The following is a 16,372-nucleotide window of genomic DNA, read 5'->3' on the forward strand; positions in this document are numbered from 1 at the left end:
AATCACGGATGCAGGCGGTCTCTCACCTGTGCACTTAGGTGAGAAACGCCCACACCGCAAATCGCCCCGAGAACCGCTTTAGCCACACAACCACCACGTCCCCTCGCTAAGCCACTAGTGTGGTGATTATTTTAAAAACTGGCCTTAGAACGGGAGCTGGGGACCCACTATACCACATGCGCAGAAGCAAGATGGAATTCCCTCAGAAACACCACCTACAGCATTGCCATCATGTCTTATGCAAGAAAGAGCGCTATGATGCAGACTGGTTTGAGGCTGGCATATCGGTGTTAGAGCCAATCATTGACGCTAAGCAAAATGCGCTTATCACTTATAAGCACGACCCAAGCCAGCACAATCAACAGAAACTGAAAGATGGCTGTCGCAAGGTCCACAAAACTGTTCATCACTGCACAAATGTCTATTGGTTTCAACTGTCAGGCACTATTCAGCTGGCATGAGACACTGGCAACATCAGGAGCATGTATGAAGGCATTAATCAAGCAATAGGTAAACAAATGAAGAAGTGTGCAACTTCAAAGTCTAAGACAGGACCGGTAATCACAGCCAAAAACAAACAGAGTCGATGGGTCAAACACTATCTAGGCCTGTACTCCACAGAAAACTCTGTCACTTGGGTAGTGTTACACATATCAAAGACCTGCCTGTCCTAGAAGACCAACTGTGAATGAACTTAGCAAAGCTGATAATGCCCTAAAATGTGGAAAGGCACCAGGAGAGGACGGCATACCACCAGAGATCATTAAATGTGGAAAGCCCACCTTACTAAAGCTACTTTATGAGCTCCTGTGCCTCTGCTGGAGGGAAGGCAATGTACCATAGGACATACATAATGCCAACAAGATAGTCACCTTGTATAAAAATAAGGGTGATCTCAGTGACGGTAACAGTTATCGGGGCATCTCCTTACTGAACATTGTAGGCAAGGTCTTCACCCGTGTGGTTTTAACTCAATTGGAAGTCCTAGCAGATCACATTTATCCAGAATCGCAGTGCGGCTTTAGGGCTGAAAGATCCACAGTCGACATGATCTTCTCTATACTTCAGCTCCTAGAGAAAGGCCGAGAACAAGGCAAACCACTATACATCACATTTATCAGTCTGACCAAGACTTTTGACCTTGTGATTAGGACAGGTATGTTTGAGCTGCTAAAGAAAATCGGCTGCCCTCCCCAGTTGCTTAGTGTTATAACCTCTTTTCATGAGGATACACAGGGTGTGGTCAGCTACGATGGGGACATTTCTGATCCCTTCCCAATCAAGAGTGGTGTGAAACAAGGACGTGTCCTTGCACCAACTGTCTGTTTGGCATTTGTTTCTCTATAGTACTGAACTTCGCATTCTAGGGCCTTGTCGAAGGCATCAACCTGCATACCAGGAGTGATGGGAATCTGTTAATCTTAAGTCGCCTAAGGGCAAAGACCAAGATTCACACAATCCTCATTAGAGAATTGCTGTTTGCTGATGATGTCGCCCTGACTTCACATACTGAAGCGGCCCTCCAGCAGCTGATGAACCATTTTGTATAGTATTTGCCTGCAGGGAGTTTGGGCTGGCTATTAGCATTAAGAAGACCAATGTCATGGGCCAGGACGTCCCTGCTCCACCTTCGATTAGTACTGACAGCACAGTGCTTGAAATCACCGACCACTTTACTTACCTGGGTTTCATCATCAGCAGCAACCTATCACTCGATAGTGAAATCGACAGACGGATTGCCAGAGGTGCCCCCTGTGATGGCCAAACTGAGCAAGAGAGTATGGACCAACAATCAGCTGACCCTGAACACCAAACTGAAGGTATACCAGGCATGTGTCCTCAGCACCTTGCTGTATGGCAGCAAATCCTGGACTACTTATGCTAGGAAGGAAAATTGTCTAGAACATGGTCCCAAACTCCAGTCCTGGAGGGCACCAGTGGCTGCAGGATTTCATTCTAACCCTTTTCTAAATTAGTGACCTATTTTTGCTGCCAATTAACTTCTTTTTTTTCCACCTTCACTGCCTATTACACATCCTCGACAGCACATGGCAAAACAAAGTTACCAACACCACCATACTGGAGCAAGCCAACTCACTGAGCATGCATCTTCTCCTTAGCCAGAGATGACTGCACTGGCTAGGACATGGACATAGAATGCCAGATGGTTGCATTCCCAAGGATGTCATGTATGGTGAGCTGGCCATAAGACATTGCCCAGTGGGCCACCCAGCACTGTAGTACAAAGATGTCTGCAAGCGTCTTGACAAGCATCGACCCTGAGAATTGAGAACAGCACACAGGGAAGCAAAGTGGCTGGCACTGTTTCATTCAAAAAGTCATCAAGAGAGGCGAAGAAAGACGCAATCAGCAGCTAGAGGACAGAATGTAATGCAAGAGGCAGAAACAACAAACCCAGGCTTCAGTTTCAAAATCCATCCTTGTACGCAGGACCTGGGCCTTCCAGGCAAGGATCGGATTGCTGAGCTACTCCAGATGTTGTACTGAACAGCATTATGGCGCAGCCATCATCTTCCAAGATGGACGGATGCCTTCTACTATATATATATATATATATATATATATATAATATATATACTAGCAAAATACCCGCGCTTCGCAGCGGCGAAGTACTGCTTTAAAATTTTAAATAATAAACTGAGGGAAAATGTACTAATAATTATTTGTTAAGGATCTCTTTGTATACGACGTTGTCAGTTCGCCCCTCCGGTTGTAATATGACAAAATTTCGTGAAGATGGGGCCATAAATTAGAAAGTTTAACATGGCGGACATTGTTGACCGTTATGACCGTTACGTGTAGAATTTCGAAATGAAACCTGCTTAACTTTTGTAAGTAAGCTGTAAGGAATGAGCCTGCCAAATTTCAGCCTTTTACCTACACGGGAAGTTGGAGAGTTAGTGATGAGTGAGTCAGTGAGGGCTTTGCATTTTATTAGTATAGATGTATATGTGTATGTATACTGTATGTGTGTGTGTGTGTGTGTGTGTGTGTATTATATATATGTATAGCTGTACCCGGCCACGCGTTGCTGTGGCTCAGTCTGGTTAAATGGAAAAGAAAGTAAAGAGAAAGTGCACGTTTCTAATATGCTTAATTTCACAATGCTTGTGGGTATACAATATTTTTTGTTGTTCCATTGTCTGTGCAGAATGTTAGACTGAGTAATATTGTTAAGTTCGCAGACATCTTTGTTTTTGGCCGCAAGTATAGCTTGTTCACTCAGCCAATTGTGATTCTTATAATTGGTTTTGAATATTGGGAAATACTTTTTCAACCAATTCTTTTGACGTCACTAAATTGCAGAAGTTATGAGGCAATGAAATTCGTCCTGAGGTCAGATCAACCGGCACCTTTCCGTTCCCAATTTCTAGATTTCTCCAACCCCGTTATTGACAGTTTGCATTATTTGATCGTAAATGCCTTTTTGCTGAAGCGTTAGCTTAGGAATATTTGATTGCACATACAACAAAAGATCACCCGTGTTGTAATTTTGTTCACGACGTGATTCTACATCGAACGAAGCAGGAGCAGATCGATTTGGTGATGGCATTCCCAATTGATTGAGAACTTTGTTCGCGATTTCTAAGCACAAATCTTCAATCATTATCACCGCTTAGTTGTAGATTTCTGCTGTGAAATCCATGTTTATATTTGAATTTTACTCGCGTATTCGACGGTAAATATCTTCAGCCATGTGCGATTTATATTTCTCCCATAACTGTGTTGGAGATGAAGGAGAGCAGGCGGTCAATATGATTGTAAACAATGCACGAATTTGATTTGGATGTGACGTGTTGCACGCGTCATTAATGTATACATCCCAGTGTCGGTCGTTCACCAATAAATTCAGAGCTTGACATGTACTTCGGAAAGTGGCATGTGTAACGCCGTTGATAATTCTCAATTGCTGGAAAGACGTTGGACCGGGCACATTTACCAACAGCATGTGAACAAAGAAGCATTCATCTTGATTGGGATGCACAGTGTACAGTCTGCCTATCGTAGTTTCTTTGAATATGCCAGGTTGTCCGTTGACTCGCTCTCCTCGTTTGCGTTGTTCAAATGATTTTCTACTCGCATTCCATGTGTAATACGTAGGCACTTCCGAATACAGCAGTGTTTTCACAAACACGTCATTTTGACATAACGTAAAGAAAGCAGTTAACGTTGTAGCCAGTGGATTCAGCGCTATTTGTTACATATTTTGCAGATGTGAAATAAACGCGTTGTCCATTTTCTAGATGTACTGCTAAGTGAACAACATCTGGACTTCATTCATGTATGGGAAATGAAAGAATTCACCATACAGCTTCATTGCTGCTTATGTATCTTCCAGCCTAATGCTGTGCGATTTCATTGATATGTATGACCGCATTCCTATCACTTCTTTCTGGTTGCACGCCAAAAACTGCCATGTCGCTGCCTTTATTCACGTACTTACAAATGTATTTGATCGAAACATTGAAATAGAATCGTAAAATATTTAGTATAGCGTGTGTTGCTTTTACATCCAACAGATGGTGCTGTGTTTTCAAAAAAAGCATGTTTTTACCTGTTACAGGTGTGACATCTATATAATATGTATATAAAAACACATGCATATTCGAATGCAACGTTGTGTCAAAATTTCAAAGCAATCGGTGAAGAACTTTCGGAGATTTAAGGTTTTGAACAAACGAACATTTACATTTTTATTTATATAGATGTGTGTGTGTGTGTATATATATATATATATATATATATATATATATATATATATATATATATATATATATATATATATATATATATAATGGTTGAAATAGTTTACTGCTGGCCAACCACAAGCGTTACCTGGTAGGTAACCACCCATACAATCAGATTGTGACACAGACTTCGAATGCCGTGAATATATATATAATATAGATAGATAGATAGATAGATACTTTATTAATCCCATGGGGAAATTCACATACTCCAGCAGCAAAAAATATTAAATTAAAGAGTAATAAAAAATGCAGGTAAAAAACAGACAATAACTTGAATAATGTTCAACGTTTACCCCCTCTGGTGGAATTGAAGAGTCGCATAGTTTGGGGGAGGAATGATCTTCTCAGTCTGTCAGTGGAGCAGGACAGTGACAGCAGTCTGTCGCTGAAACTGCTCCTCTGTCTGGAGATGACACTGTTTAATGGATGTAGTGGATTCTCCATAATTGATAGGAGCCTGCTGAGTGCCCGTTGCTCTGCTACGGATGTCAAACCATCCAGCTCCATGCCAACAATAGAGCCTGCCTTCCTCACCAGTTTGTCCAGGCGTGAGGCATCCTTCTTCTTAATGCTGCCTCCCCAGCACACCACTGCGTAGAAGAGGGCACTCGCCACAACCATCTGATAGAACATCTGCAGCATCTTACTGCAGATGTTGAAGGATGCCAGTCTTCTAAGGAAGTACAGGCAGCTCTGTCCTTTCTTGCACAGAGAATCAGTATTGGCAGCCAAGCGCTTTTTTTCCAACCTAGAAGACGTCTCTTGAGATCTGTTTAATCGCCTGGTTGATTGCATGTCTTCCAAGGTAGTTTCAATACCTATTTCCCACACCAAGTCATCTCCCTTTTATGAGTAACTGTGTTAGTGGCCGTACTTCATACAGGTCTTTGAACGCACTGAATAGTTGTAACTGGTGTCGCCCGTCGGCTACTTTCGACAGGGAATGGAAGCAATTGTCGAGTAACAAAAATTATTTGTAAATGATTTCGCATTGAAGAAATAGTAAAAACTTGATCACTTGGGTCAATACCTAAAGAAATACACACAGCAAATGCAATTGCGAATACACCAGAATCTGTATGATTTAATTGTTGCTGTGTGTCTTCATAAACTATGGGAGGTTTGTAAGGAAACAAAGCATGCTGATCTGCTCCCATTTCATCTTACAGTACTCTACGACCCGGAACTGATCTGATGTTCATACTAACCTGGCTTATGGCTTATGGCTCTGGGGCGATCATGCCTGAAATTACCAAGCGTTACTGTTTATAGCTGTGTATTGGAACATCCAAATCCTGCTTCCTCCTCCTGCTGCTTGCTATCGCCTCTCACCTACGCTACCATATCTACCTGTCCTACCGGCAGCGTTGTGCTGTGCTGCTTCTACACTGCTGTCAGCTAAGTATCACTCACTATTTTAGCGCTTTGAGTACTGAGAAAAGCGCTATATAAATGTAATGAATTATTATTATTTATTATTAAACACTAAAGTACAAAAACGAAGTAGAAAGTAACACTAAACTGCAACACCGCCGGGAACACCGGCACACCGCGTCTACTAAACACTAAGAAACACTAAAGGAAAAAATACTATTCAGTAAGTACCGCATCTACTAAACAGTAAATCAGTAAAGGAGAAAGGACTAACCACATCAGCTACGGAGCTCAGCTCGGAGCAAAATGAAGTGAATGAAATCAGGTGAATGGGAGGGGAGATGATCACGTGACTCCAACACCCGCCTTAACTCTCCGTCCCTCCACAAACACACAAACGCAGCCACACGGCTCCCAACTCTCCTTTATATATATATATATATAGATATATATATATATATATATATAGATATATAGATATATATATATATATATATAGATATATAGATATATATATATATATATATAGATATATAGATATATATATATATATATATAGATATATAGATATAGATATATATAACTGCTCAAAAAATTTAAAGGAACACTTTGAAAACACAACAGATCTCAATGGGAAAAAAAATCCTGCTGGCTATCTCTACTGATATGGACTGATATGGTAATGTGTTAGGAATGAAAGGATGCCACATCATTTGATGGAAATGAAAATTATCAACCTACAGAGGACTGAATTCAAAGACACCCTGAAAATCAAAGTGAAAAAATGATGCAGTAGGTAGGCTCGTCCATTATGCCAAAATTTCATTGCAGCAACTTCAAATCGTACTTAGTAGTTTGTATGGCCCCCACGTGCTTGTATGCATGCCTGACAACGTCCTAATGAGAAGAGGGATGGTGTCCTGATGGATCTTCTCCCAGATCTGGACCAAGGCATCACTGAGCTCCTGGACAGTCTGAAGTGCAACCTGGCGGCGTTGGATGGAGCGAAACATAATGTCACACCCAGAAGTGTTCTATTGAATTTAGGTCAGGCGAGCGTGGGGGGCCAATCAATGGTATCAATCCCTTCATCCTCCAGGAACTGCCTGCATACTCTCGCCACATGAGGCTGAGCATTGTCGTGCACCAGGAGGAACCCAGGACCCACTGCACCAACATAGGGTTTGACAATGAACCAAGGATTTCATCCTGATACCTAATGGCAGTCAAGGTGCCATTGTCTATCCTGTAGAGGTCTGTGCGTCCCTCCATAGGTATGCCTCCCCAGACCATCACTGACCCACCACGAAACTGGTCATGCTGAACGATGTTACAGGCAGCATAACGTTCTCCACGGCTTCTCCAGACCGTTTTACGTCTGTCACGTGCGCTCAGGGCGAACCTGGTCTCATCTGTGAAAAGCACAGGGTGCCAGTGGTGGACCTGCCAATTCTGGTATTCTATGGCAAATGCTAATCATGCTCCACAGTGTCAGGCAGGCAGTGAGCACAGGGCCCACTAGAGGACATCAGGCCCTCAGGCCCCCCTCATGAAGTCTGTTTCTGATTGTTTGGTCAGAGACATTCACACCAGTGGCCTGCTGGAGGTCATTTTGTAGGGCTCTGGAAATGCTCATCCTGTTCCTCTTTGCCCAAAGGATCAGATACCGGTGGGTCCTGCTGATGGGATAAAGACCTTCTACGAGGGGCCCTGTCCAGCTCTCCAAGAGTAACTGCCTGTCTCCTAGAATCTCCTCCATTCCCTGGGAGACACAGCAAACCTTCTGGCAATGTCACGTATTGATGTGTCATCCTGGAGAAGTTGGACTACCTGTGCCAGCTCTGTAGGGTCCAGGTATCGCCTCATGCTACCAGTAGTGACACTGACTGTAGACAAATGCAAAACTAGTTAAAAAAACAGATGAGAAGAGAAAAATATCAGTGGCCTCCACCTGTTAAACCATTCCTGTTTTGGGAGTCGTCTCATTGTTGCCCCTCTAGTGCACCTGATGTTAATTTCATTAACACCAAAGCAGCTGAAATTAATTAACAATCCCCTCTACTACTTAACTGACCAGATCAATAGCCCAAAAGTGTCATTGACTTGATGCTATACTCGGATTAAAAAGTGTTCCTTTAATTTTTTGAGCAGTATACTGTGTATACAGTACTGTGCAAAAGTTTTAGGCAGGTGTGAAAAAATGCTGTAAACGAAGAATGCTTTCAGAAATATAAATAATGATTGTTTATTGTTATCAATTTACAAAATGCAAAGTGAGCGAACAAAAGAAAAATCTAAATCAAATCAATATTTGGTGTTACTACCTTTTGCCTTCAAACCAGCATCAATTCTTATAGGTACACTTGCACAAAGTCAGGGATTTTGTAGGATTCTAGTCAGGTGTCTGATTAACCAATTCTACCTAACAGGTGCTAATGATCATCAATGTCACACGTAGGTTGAAACACAGTCATTAACTGAAACTGAAACAGCTGTGTAGGAGGCTTAAAACTGGGTGAGGAACAACCAAACTCTGCTACCAAGGTGAAGTTGTAGAAGACAGTTTCATGTCATGGCAAGATTGAGCACAGCAACAAGACACAAGGTAGTTATAATGCATCATCAAGGTCTCTCCCAAACAAAGATTTCAAAGCAGACTGGGGTTTCAAGATGTGCTGTTCAAGCTCTTTTGAAGAAGCACAAAGAAACGAGCAACGTTAAGGATCGGAGACGCAGTGGTCGGCCAAGGAAACAGTGCAGCAGATGAAAGCTTATTACCCTTCGAAATCGGAAGATGTCCAGCAGTGCCATCAGCTCAGAACTGGCAGAAACCAGTGGGACCCAGGTACACCCATTTACTGTCCGGAGAAGTCTGGCCAGAAGTGGTTTTCATGGAAGAGTTGCAGCCAAAAAGCCATACCTCCGACGTGGAAACAAGGCCAAGCGACTCAAGTATGCACAAAAACATAGGAACTATCCATCCATCCATTTTCCAACCCGCTGAATCCGAACACAGGGTCACGGGGGTCTGCTGGAGCCAATCCCAGCCAACACAGGGCACAAGGCAGGGAACCAATCCTGGGCAGGGTGCCAACCCACAGCAGGACATACACAAACACACCCACACACCAAGCACACACTAGGGCCAATTTAGAATCGCCAATCCACCTAACCTGCATGTCTTTGGAAGGAAACCGGAGCGCCCGGAGGAAACCCACGCAGACACGGGGAGAACATGCAAACTCCACGCAGGGAGGACCCGGGAAGCGAACCCGGGTCCCCAGGTCTCCCAACTGCGAAGCAGCAGCGCTACCCACTGCGCCACCGTGCCGCCACATAGGAACTAGGGTGCTGAAAAATGGCAGCAGGTGCTCTGGACTGATAAGTCAAAATTTGAAATATTTGGCTGTAGCAGAAGGCAGTTTGTTCGTCGAAGGGCTGGAGAGCGGTACAATAATGAGTGTCTGCAGGCAACAGTGAAGCATGGTGGAGGTTCCTTGAACGTTTGGGGCTGCATTTCTGCAAAAGGAGTTGGAGATTTGGTCAGGATTAATGGTGTTCTCAATGCTGAGAAATACAGGCAGATACTTATCCATCATGCAATACCATCAGGGAGGCGTATGATTGGCCCCAAATTTATTTTGCAGCAGGACAACGACCCCAAACATACAGCCAAAGTCATTAAGAACTATCTTCAGCGTAAAGAAGAACAAGAAGTCCTGGAGGTGATGGTATGGCCCCCACAGAGCCCTGATCTCAACATCATCGAGTGTGTCTGAGATTACATGAAAAGACAGAAGGATGTGAGGAAGCCTACATCCACAGAAGATCTGTGGTTAGTTCTCCAAGATGTTTGGAACAACCTACCAGCCGAGTTCCTTCAAAAACTGTGTGCAAGTGTACCTAGAAGAATTGATGCTGTTTTGAAGGCAAAGGGTGGTCACACCAAATATTGATTTGATTTAGATTTCTCTTTTGTTCATTCACTGCATTTTGTTGATTGATGAAAATAAATTATTAACACTTCCATTTTTGAAAGCATTCTTTGTTTAGAGCATTTTTTCACACCTGCCTAAAACTTTTGCACAGTACTGTATATATGTGTATATACTGTATGTGTGTGTATATATATATATATATATATATATATATATTTATATATATATATATATATATATATATATATATACACATACAGTATATGTGTATCCAGCCCCTCTAAGCAATCTGATTGGCCAGCTTAGCTTTGTTGTGATTTACCAGTTTTTTACCTTTAATAACATGGCAAAAAGGGAAGTGTGTGTGTGAGACGCATGAGGAGGAGTAATGGCGCATGCTGAGAGAGTCACTTTCAAAGATGAGAAGTATACAACTGGACAGGAGGTGGGAAAGGTGCCTCGAAAATGATGACAGTCTGAGAAGCAGACTTCACAGGAACATGGTCAAGAAAGAATTTCTAAAATTCTGTTTTCACTGTCATTCTGGGGCATTAGGTGTTCCTTGATATAGGAATAATTACAGTAATTTAAATGATTTTAGCATAAGGCTGCAACATAGCAAAATATGGAAAAAGTGAAGCGGTTTGAGCCTAGGGCTACACAATATATTGTTTCAGCATCATTGTCACAATGTGTGCATGTGCAATAGTCACATTGCAGAACATGCAGTGCTATTTACTTATTTCTGTTATTTTTTGCAAAGTCAGTTCAGAACAGTAACTTGTACATAAAATTGACACATAAATAAATACAAAGCTTTTGAATTGAAAGAATATACCCTGGTTCAAAACCGACAAACTGTAATGATGTAATGACATGTTAACATTTCATTTAAACAGGAGACAGCAGAAGGAAACTCATTCTAAAATATATAATAATATACTGGAGCTTACGCAGCATTTTATGAACCGATCATTTTGAGAGAAAAATGAAGAAGTGTTTTGGCAGAGCGAGTAAATCTCCTTGCAGCAGCAAAGAGGATGGGGGTGGGGCAACAAACTCCAAGCCTCCCACATCTGATTATGCAAATGCAGAGAACGTTACACAGGCGAGTCTGAAATCAAAACCCCGCCCATGTATGTGCACGCCCCTTTGAGCTCCGTCTCTGCCCCATCCAGTATCCCGAAGTGAGCACCTTCTCGTCACATTCATTCTTAAATAAACAAAGCAGTGCCTCGCTAGTTGTCGATCACAATTCACAGTGGACCCAGAAATGAGTAACGAACAGGAAAATTAACACTGGAAGATTTAGTTACAAAAAGAAACACAATGTCAGTCGTTAGGAATATTTGGGCTGCAGAAAGGATGATGTAGACCAAAAACAGGTACTGTACTTTGTCGACAGTGCTTTGCAATTGTTACCACAACACAAGGCAACATGACTGATTTGTTTGATAATTTAAACTGGCACCACAAAACTCTGTATGACAAGTACAAAGCCAGGTCTGAATGCTGTCCAAAGCTAAAAGTTATTTCGGACATGTTTGCCATGTTACACCATACGAGAGGGGTTCCAAACTGCAGAGAGAAGTCACGGATGCAATAACATTTCACCTCATGAAAGAATTAGTACTAATTAGCACAGTTAACAAAGAGGTTTTTAAAAAGATGATCCAGTTGCTTGACAAGCGGTATGTAATACCATCACGCAACTATTTTTCTCACATCACCGTCCCAGAGTTGTATGAGAAATTCAAGGCAAACATTCAATCAGGGTTGTCAGAAGTGGAATATTTTGCAGCAACAATGCATTTGTGGTCCAGCCGGACAATAGAGCCCTACTTAAGTCTGACTGTCCACTCTATTAAAGAGGACTTCCAACTAAACAGTCACTGTTTGCAAACAGCATTTTTCCCGGAGGATCATACAAGCAAACATTGCAAGATGTTTGAGAGGAAGCATTGGCTGCCCTGGGGTCTAGAAGAAAGACGTCTAATCTGTATAACAACAGACAATGCAGAAAAGATGGTGAAAGCTGCATCCCTTAACAAGTGGACCAGGCTGCAGTGCTTTAGCCACAGACTACATCTTGTAGTTGGTAAGTTTGCTATATTTACTAAGCTGTTCTACTTAACAACTTGTCCTAAAGTTAAACATAATGAAATTGTTGTATCAGATTCATACCACTATTGTTATAATGTTTATATATGTACAGTACTACCCATTCCCCGCAGCTCCACCCGCGTGCTAATGAAACAGGACAAACTTTAAAAAATCAATAAAACAAAAAAGTATCGCTAGCTAAGCGGAGGCAAGTTACGCTCCAAAACTCGGAGGTAGACGACTTCCCACTCCAGATGTCACACTTCCCTCTCCCCTCGGCCCGCAGCCTCTGTCTCGGATTAGCGCGAATATATCGCTCCTGCAAGCAAACTATGATTCTTGGTGCTATGAGAGAAGTCGCAAAATCAACCGGAATGTTCAAGCAAATTCTAGAAAAAAAAAAAAGATTTAAATCCATTAAGTAGTTCTCTTGTTCACTAGCTAAGCGGATGTAAGATATGCCCCGAGGCTGGTGTGTGAGTGAGGAGGGCCCTGCCACCCTCCCCCTCTGCCCCGTGTCTCACTCGGATTCACGCAAATAAATCGGTACCGCAAGCGAATTATGATACTTAGTGCGAAGAGAGAGGTCGCAAAATCAACCAGAATGTTCAAGCAAATTATGGAAAAAAACCTGATCTAAATCCGTTAAGTATTTCTCTCGTGAAAAGCGGATAGACATACAGGCAGAGAGATGTTGGATTTTATATATAGAGAGATTATACTTCTACTACTGCTAATTGCACATATTGTCTTAGTCATATCGTAAAAAATAAAACTTTTTCACAATGATACTCTCTTCTAGCTTAATGTTTAATAGCTAGATTATTTTAAGATAACTCCCTTTTTTGTTAGTCCTCTCTTTTAATTAGCACAATCTGGAGCTAGTCAGATTTGTATTTCACTGCATGTTCTACCTGTAAGTCTGCATGTGAAATTTTTTTAATCTTGAATTGAATTTTAAAATGTTCATTTCATAAACAATTAATTTTTAAATGCACATTACATTGAAACTAGCAGGCACACCACTAATGCAAATGTAATGCCCTTTTGTTTCCTTCTTCAATTCTGTTGCTGTAAGACAAACATGAGACATCAAACAGAGACAAGCCCCTCTTCTGTTTGTGTGCATTGTACTTACAGGGTTAATGCTCATTTGTTGACTTATCTCGGGCACACAGCATCCAGGCCTGCAGTTTGAGACAAAGCTAATCACTGCAAATAACAAACTACATGACTTAATGTCATTAGATCACGCCTCAATTGCCCCCTAATTCTCTAAGATTATGTAGATGAAGGCTACAAGTGAAAATCATTGGAAGGGTCGTGTACTGTGACAGGGGCTTAAATTGGCTTCCCTTTTCCTCCTGCCAGTTGAACTCCTGCCACTGAGATACCTCCCAACTTCATGGCCTCAAGGCCCCTATTAATCTAAATACGGGGGTCAGTTTCAACTAAGGCCTTCAATTACCTCCAATGTCAGTAGCAGCTCTGCTCTTTCAAGGGGACATCAAGCTGGAGATCCTTCTACCTGTCCCTGCTATTCCTGTATTATTGAACCGTCAGTTCTCATACAAACTTCATCTTCCCAGGGAATCTCCCTTGGTTCTTTACTGCAGCTTTTACTGATGCTCTTTTTATTGTGTTGACATGGAGACTTTGGTGTTTCATCTACACATCCTTCTTCTTCTTCTTGGAGCCTCCTTTGATACTGACTTGCCCTGTGCTAACATTTCTGGTTTATCATTCTCGTGTTACTAATGTCATGCTCCTGCAGTGTTCTGTTTTTTTATAATTTAGATTTTTTTGCTGCCTAGAAATGTATCTTCAGTCTCTACAATGTTTCATTTTTGTTTTACTGAAACTGCTTAATCCAGCTCTGTTTTTTGCTGGAAGCTGGAAATTACCAGGGTAGCACAAGGTGAATGCTGGGCATCATCTGTCAATAAGTCACCAGATCATAATTAGACACACACAAACCAAGTAGTGATGAGCTAACTAATCCTCATTGAAGCTTAGTATTTTGCTTTGCAAAAAAATCATAAAATAAATTGATTTTCGCTTCTCTAAAATTCATACAAAAAGAATGGTGCTTAGTTTCGCTCTGGAGGTGTTTTCATGGGTTAATTCTGCACTCATCTGTCTGTCATTTAGTATTCAATTAAAGTTAACATGGAAAAAAAAAAAACAGAAGTGTGTGGATCCTCATTATCCTGCCAGATAACGGAGGGGCAAGGTTTGGCAGCAGCAGCATTCCTATAGATGTATCTGAAATAAATGACAAAAGTAATTGGCACCCATCATCGTTTATTCCATACTAGCTGTTCCCCGTGGCTCTGCCCGTGTAGTAGTGACAAAGGTCAAACTAAAAATCAATTAACAAACCGTTATCACTAGCTAAGGGGAGGCAAGGAAAGGGTGAACAGTTTTAAATACCTGGGGGTTTACATCTCCGAGGACCTGACATGGTCTGAACACATCCAAGTTCAGACCAAAAGGGCAAAGCGGAGACTCTACCATCTGAGACAGCTTAGGAAGTTTGGGGTCACTTCAGGGATTCTTAAGACTTTCTACTCTGGCGCTGTGGAAAGTATCCTGACAGAGAACATTACATCCTGGTTTGGAAACTGCTGTGTTAAGGACCGTAAAGCCCTACAGAGAGTGATCCATGCAACGGAACGCTGCTGCAGGTCAGGTCTACCATCTGTGCAGGACATTTACACCAGAAGATGCAGGACCAGAGCTCTCAGGATTATCAAAGACTCCTCTAATCCCAGCAATAGCCTGTTTCATCTGTTAAAATCAGGCAAAAGGCATTGTAGCATCCTGGCCAGGACAGAGAGACTCAGAAGGAGTTTCTATCCTCAAGCCATAAGACTGTTAAATCAGAACATGCCATCTCATCCATGACCCTCCACATACTTAGACTGGACTGTAATTGTACCATGTCATCTACCTTTACCTTGTTTTGGAATTGGTCTGTCCTTTAACACTATGCACCTGTCTAACTTTGGTTTTGCACAATAATCACTGCACTATTTTACCTTAACACTTAATTCTACTTTATTTCACTTAATTTTACTTATTCATTTATGTTCTATTATATTGTTATCTTTCAATCTAGGACTTCTTATTAATCTAACTGATATTCTTCCAACTTTGCACATTTTTTGATAAGCAGATCAGGATGCATTTCACTGCATGTTGTCCTGTATAACTGTGCATGTGACAAATAAAGAATCTTGAATCTAACAGAGTAAGATGCAGAGGACAGGAAGATATGGAAGAAGATGATCCGCTGTGGCAACCCCTAATGGGAGCAGCCAAAAGAAGAAGAAGAAGGTGATGGCACACCCAATTTTTAGTTTGTGTTGGTGCAGGATGCGCACGTGTGCACATTAATTAATGACTGCCAGCTGGCAACAGCATGGCAATTGGGGGCACCAGTTGTGCATTATGTTAGAATAAAATGGAGCAGAAATAATGTGATGGGAAGAAAAACAAATGGAACAGAATAGGAGTTGATGATTTTGAATATCTTGCGCCACTGGTTTGGTGATTGCTGGAGCAGAGCAGTCAAACAAGTGCAGGTAAAGAGAAAAGATTGATTGAGACGGAGTGCTAGCTCACCGATGGAGGCAAGTGCTTGAGGGCCCAGAGTTTTTCGGCCAATGATAGCTAGAGTACAGAAGGAGTCATGCTCGGGGCTATGCTGGATCGCTAACTGAGGTGAGCGTCAATGGCCATAAAGGAAAGTAGCTCGGAGCCCAACAAGCTTTCGACCATTATAGTGCTGAATGAGACAAGTGTTGGAAGGCTGGATTGCTGATTTTGGTGAGTGTCCATTGGCAAAAGAAGGAACAGAGCCTCACAGAAAGAAAAGATCTCTGACCTTCAGGTGTTTTTTTACGGACCAGATTTTTAAATAAACCTCTTGTTTTATCCTTCGTGATGGGCACCATTTTTTTTGGATTATTTATTGCGTAATTTTTATGGGAAACTGCACTGCACTGTTTATATTTTATTTGCATAAAAGCACTTGCACATTTGCACCTTACTCTTGCTGTGCTGGTGTCCTGATTGCCTGGCTCATCCTAATCATGACTATTGATGGTCCCGGGTTCAAGATGTTCATGGCAACTGCAGTCAACCCAGGCCATCACAAGAAGGTCTAAGTGTTTCGTAGAA

Source organism: Erpetoichthys calabaricus, chromosome 2, assembly GCF_900747795.2.
Source record: "Erpetoichthys calabaricus chromosome 2, fErpCal1.3, whole genome shotgun sequence".
Classification (NCBI taxonomy): Eukaryota; Metazoa; Chordata; class Cladistia; order Polypteriformes; family Polypteridae; genus Erpetoichthys; species Erpetoichthys calabaricus.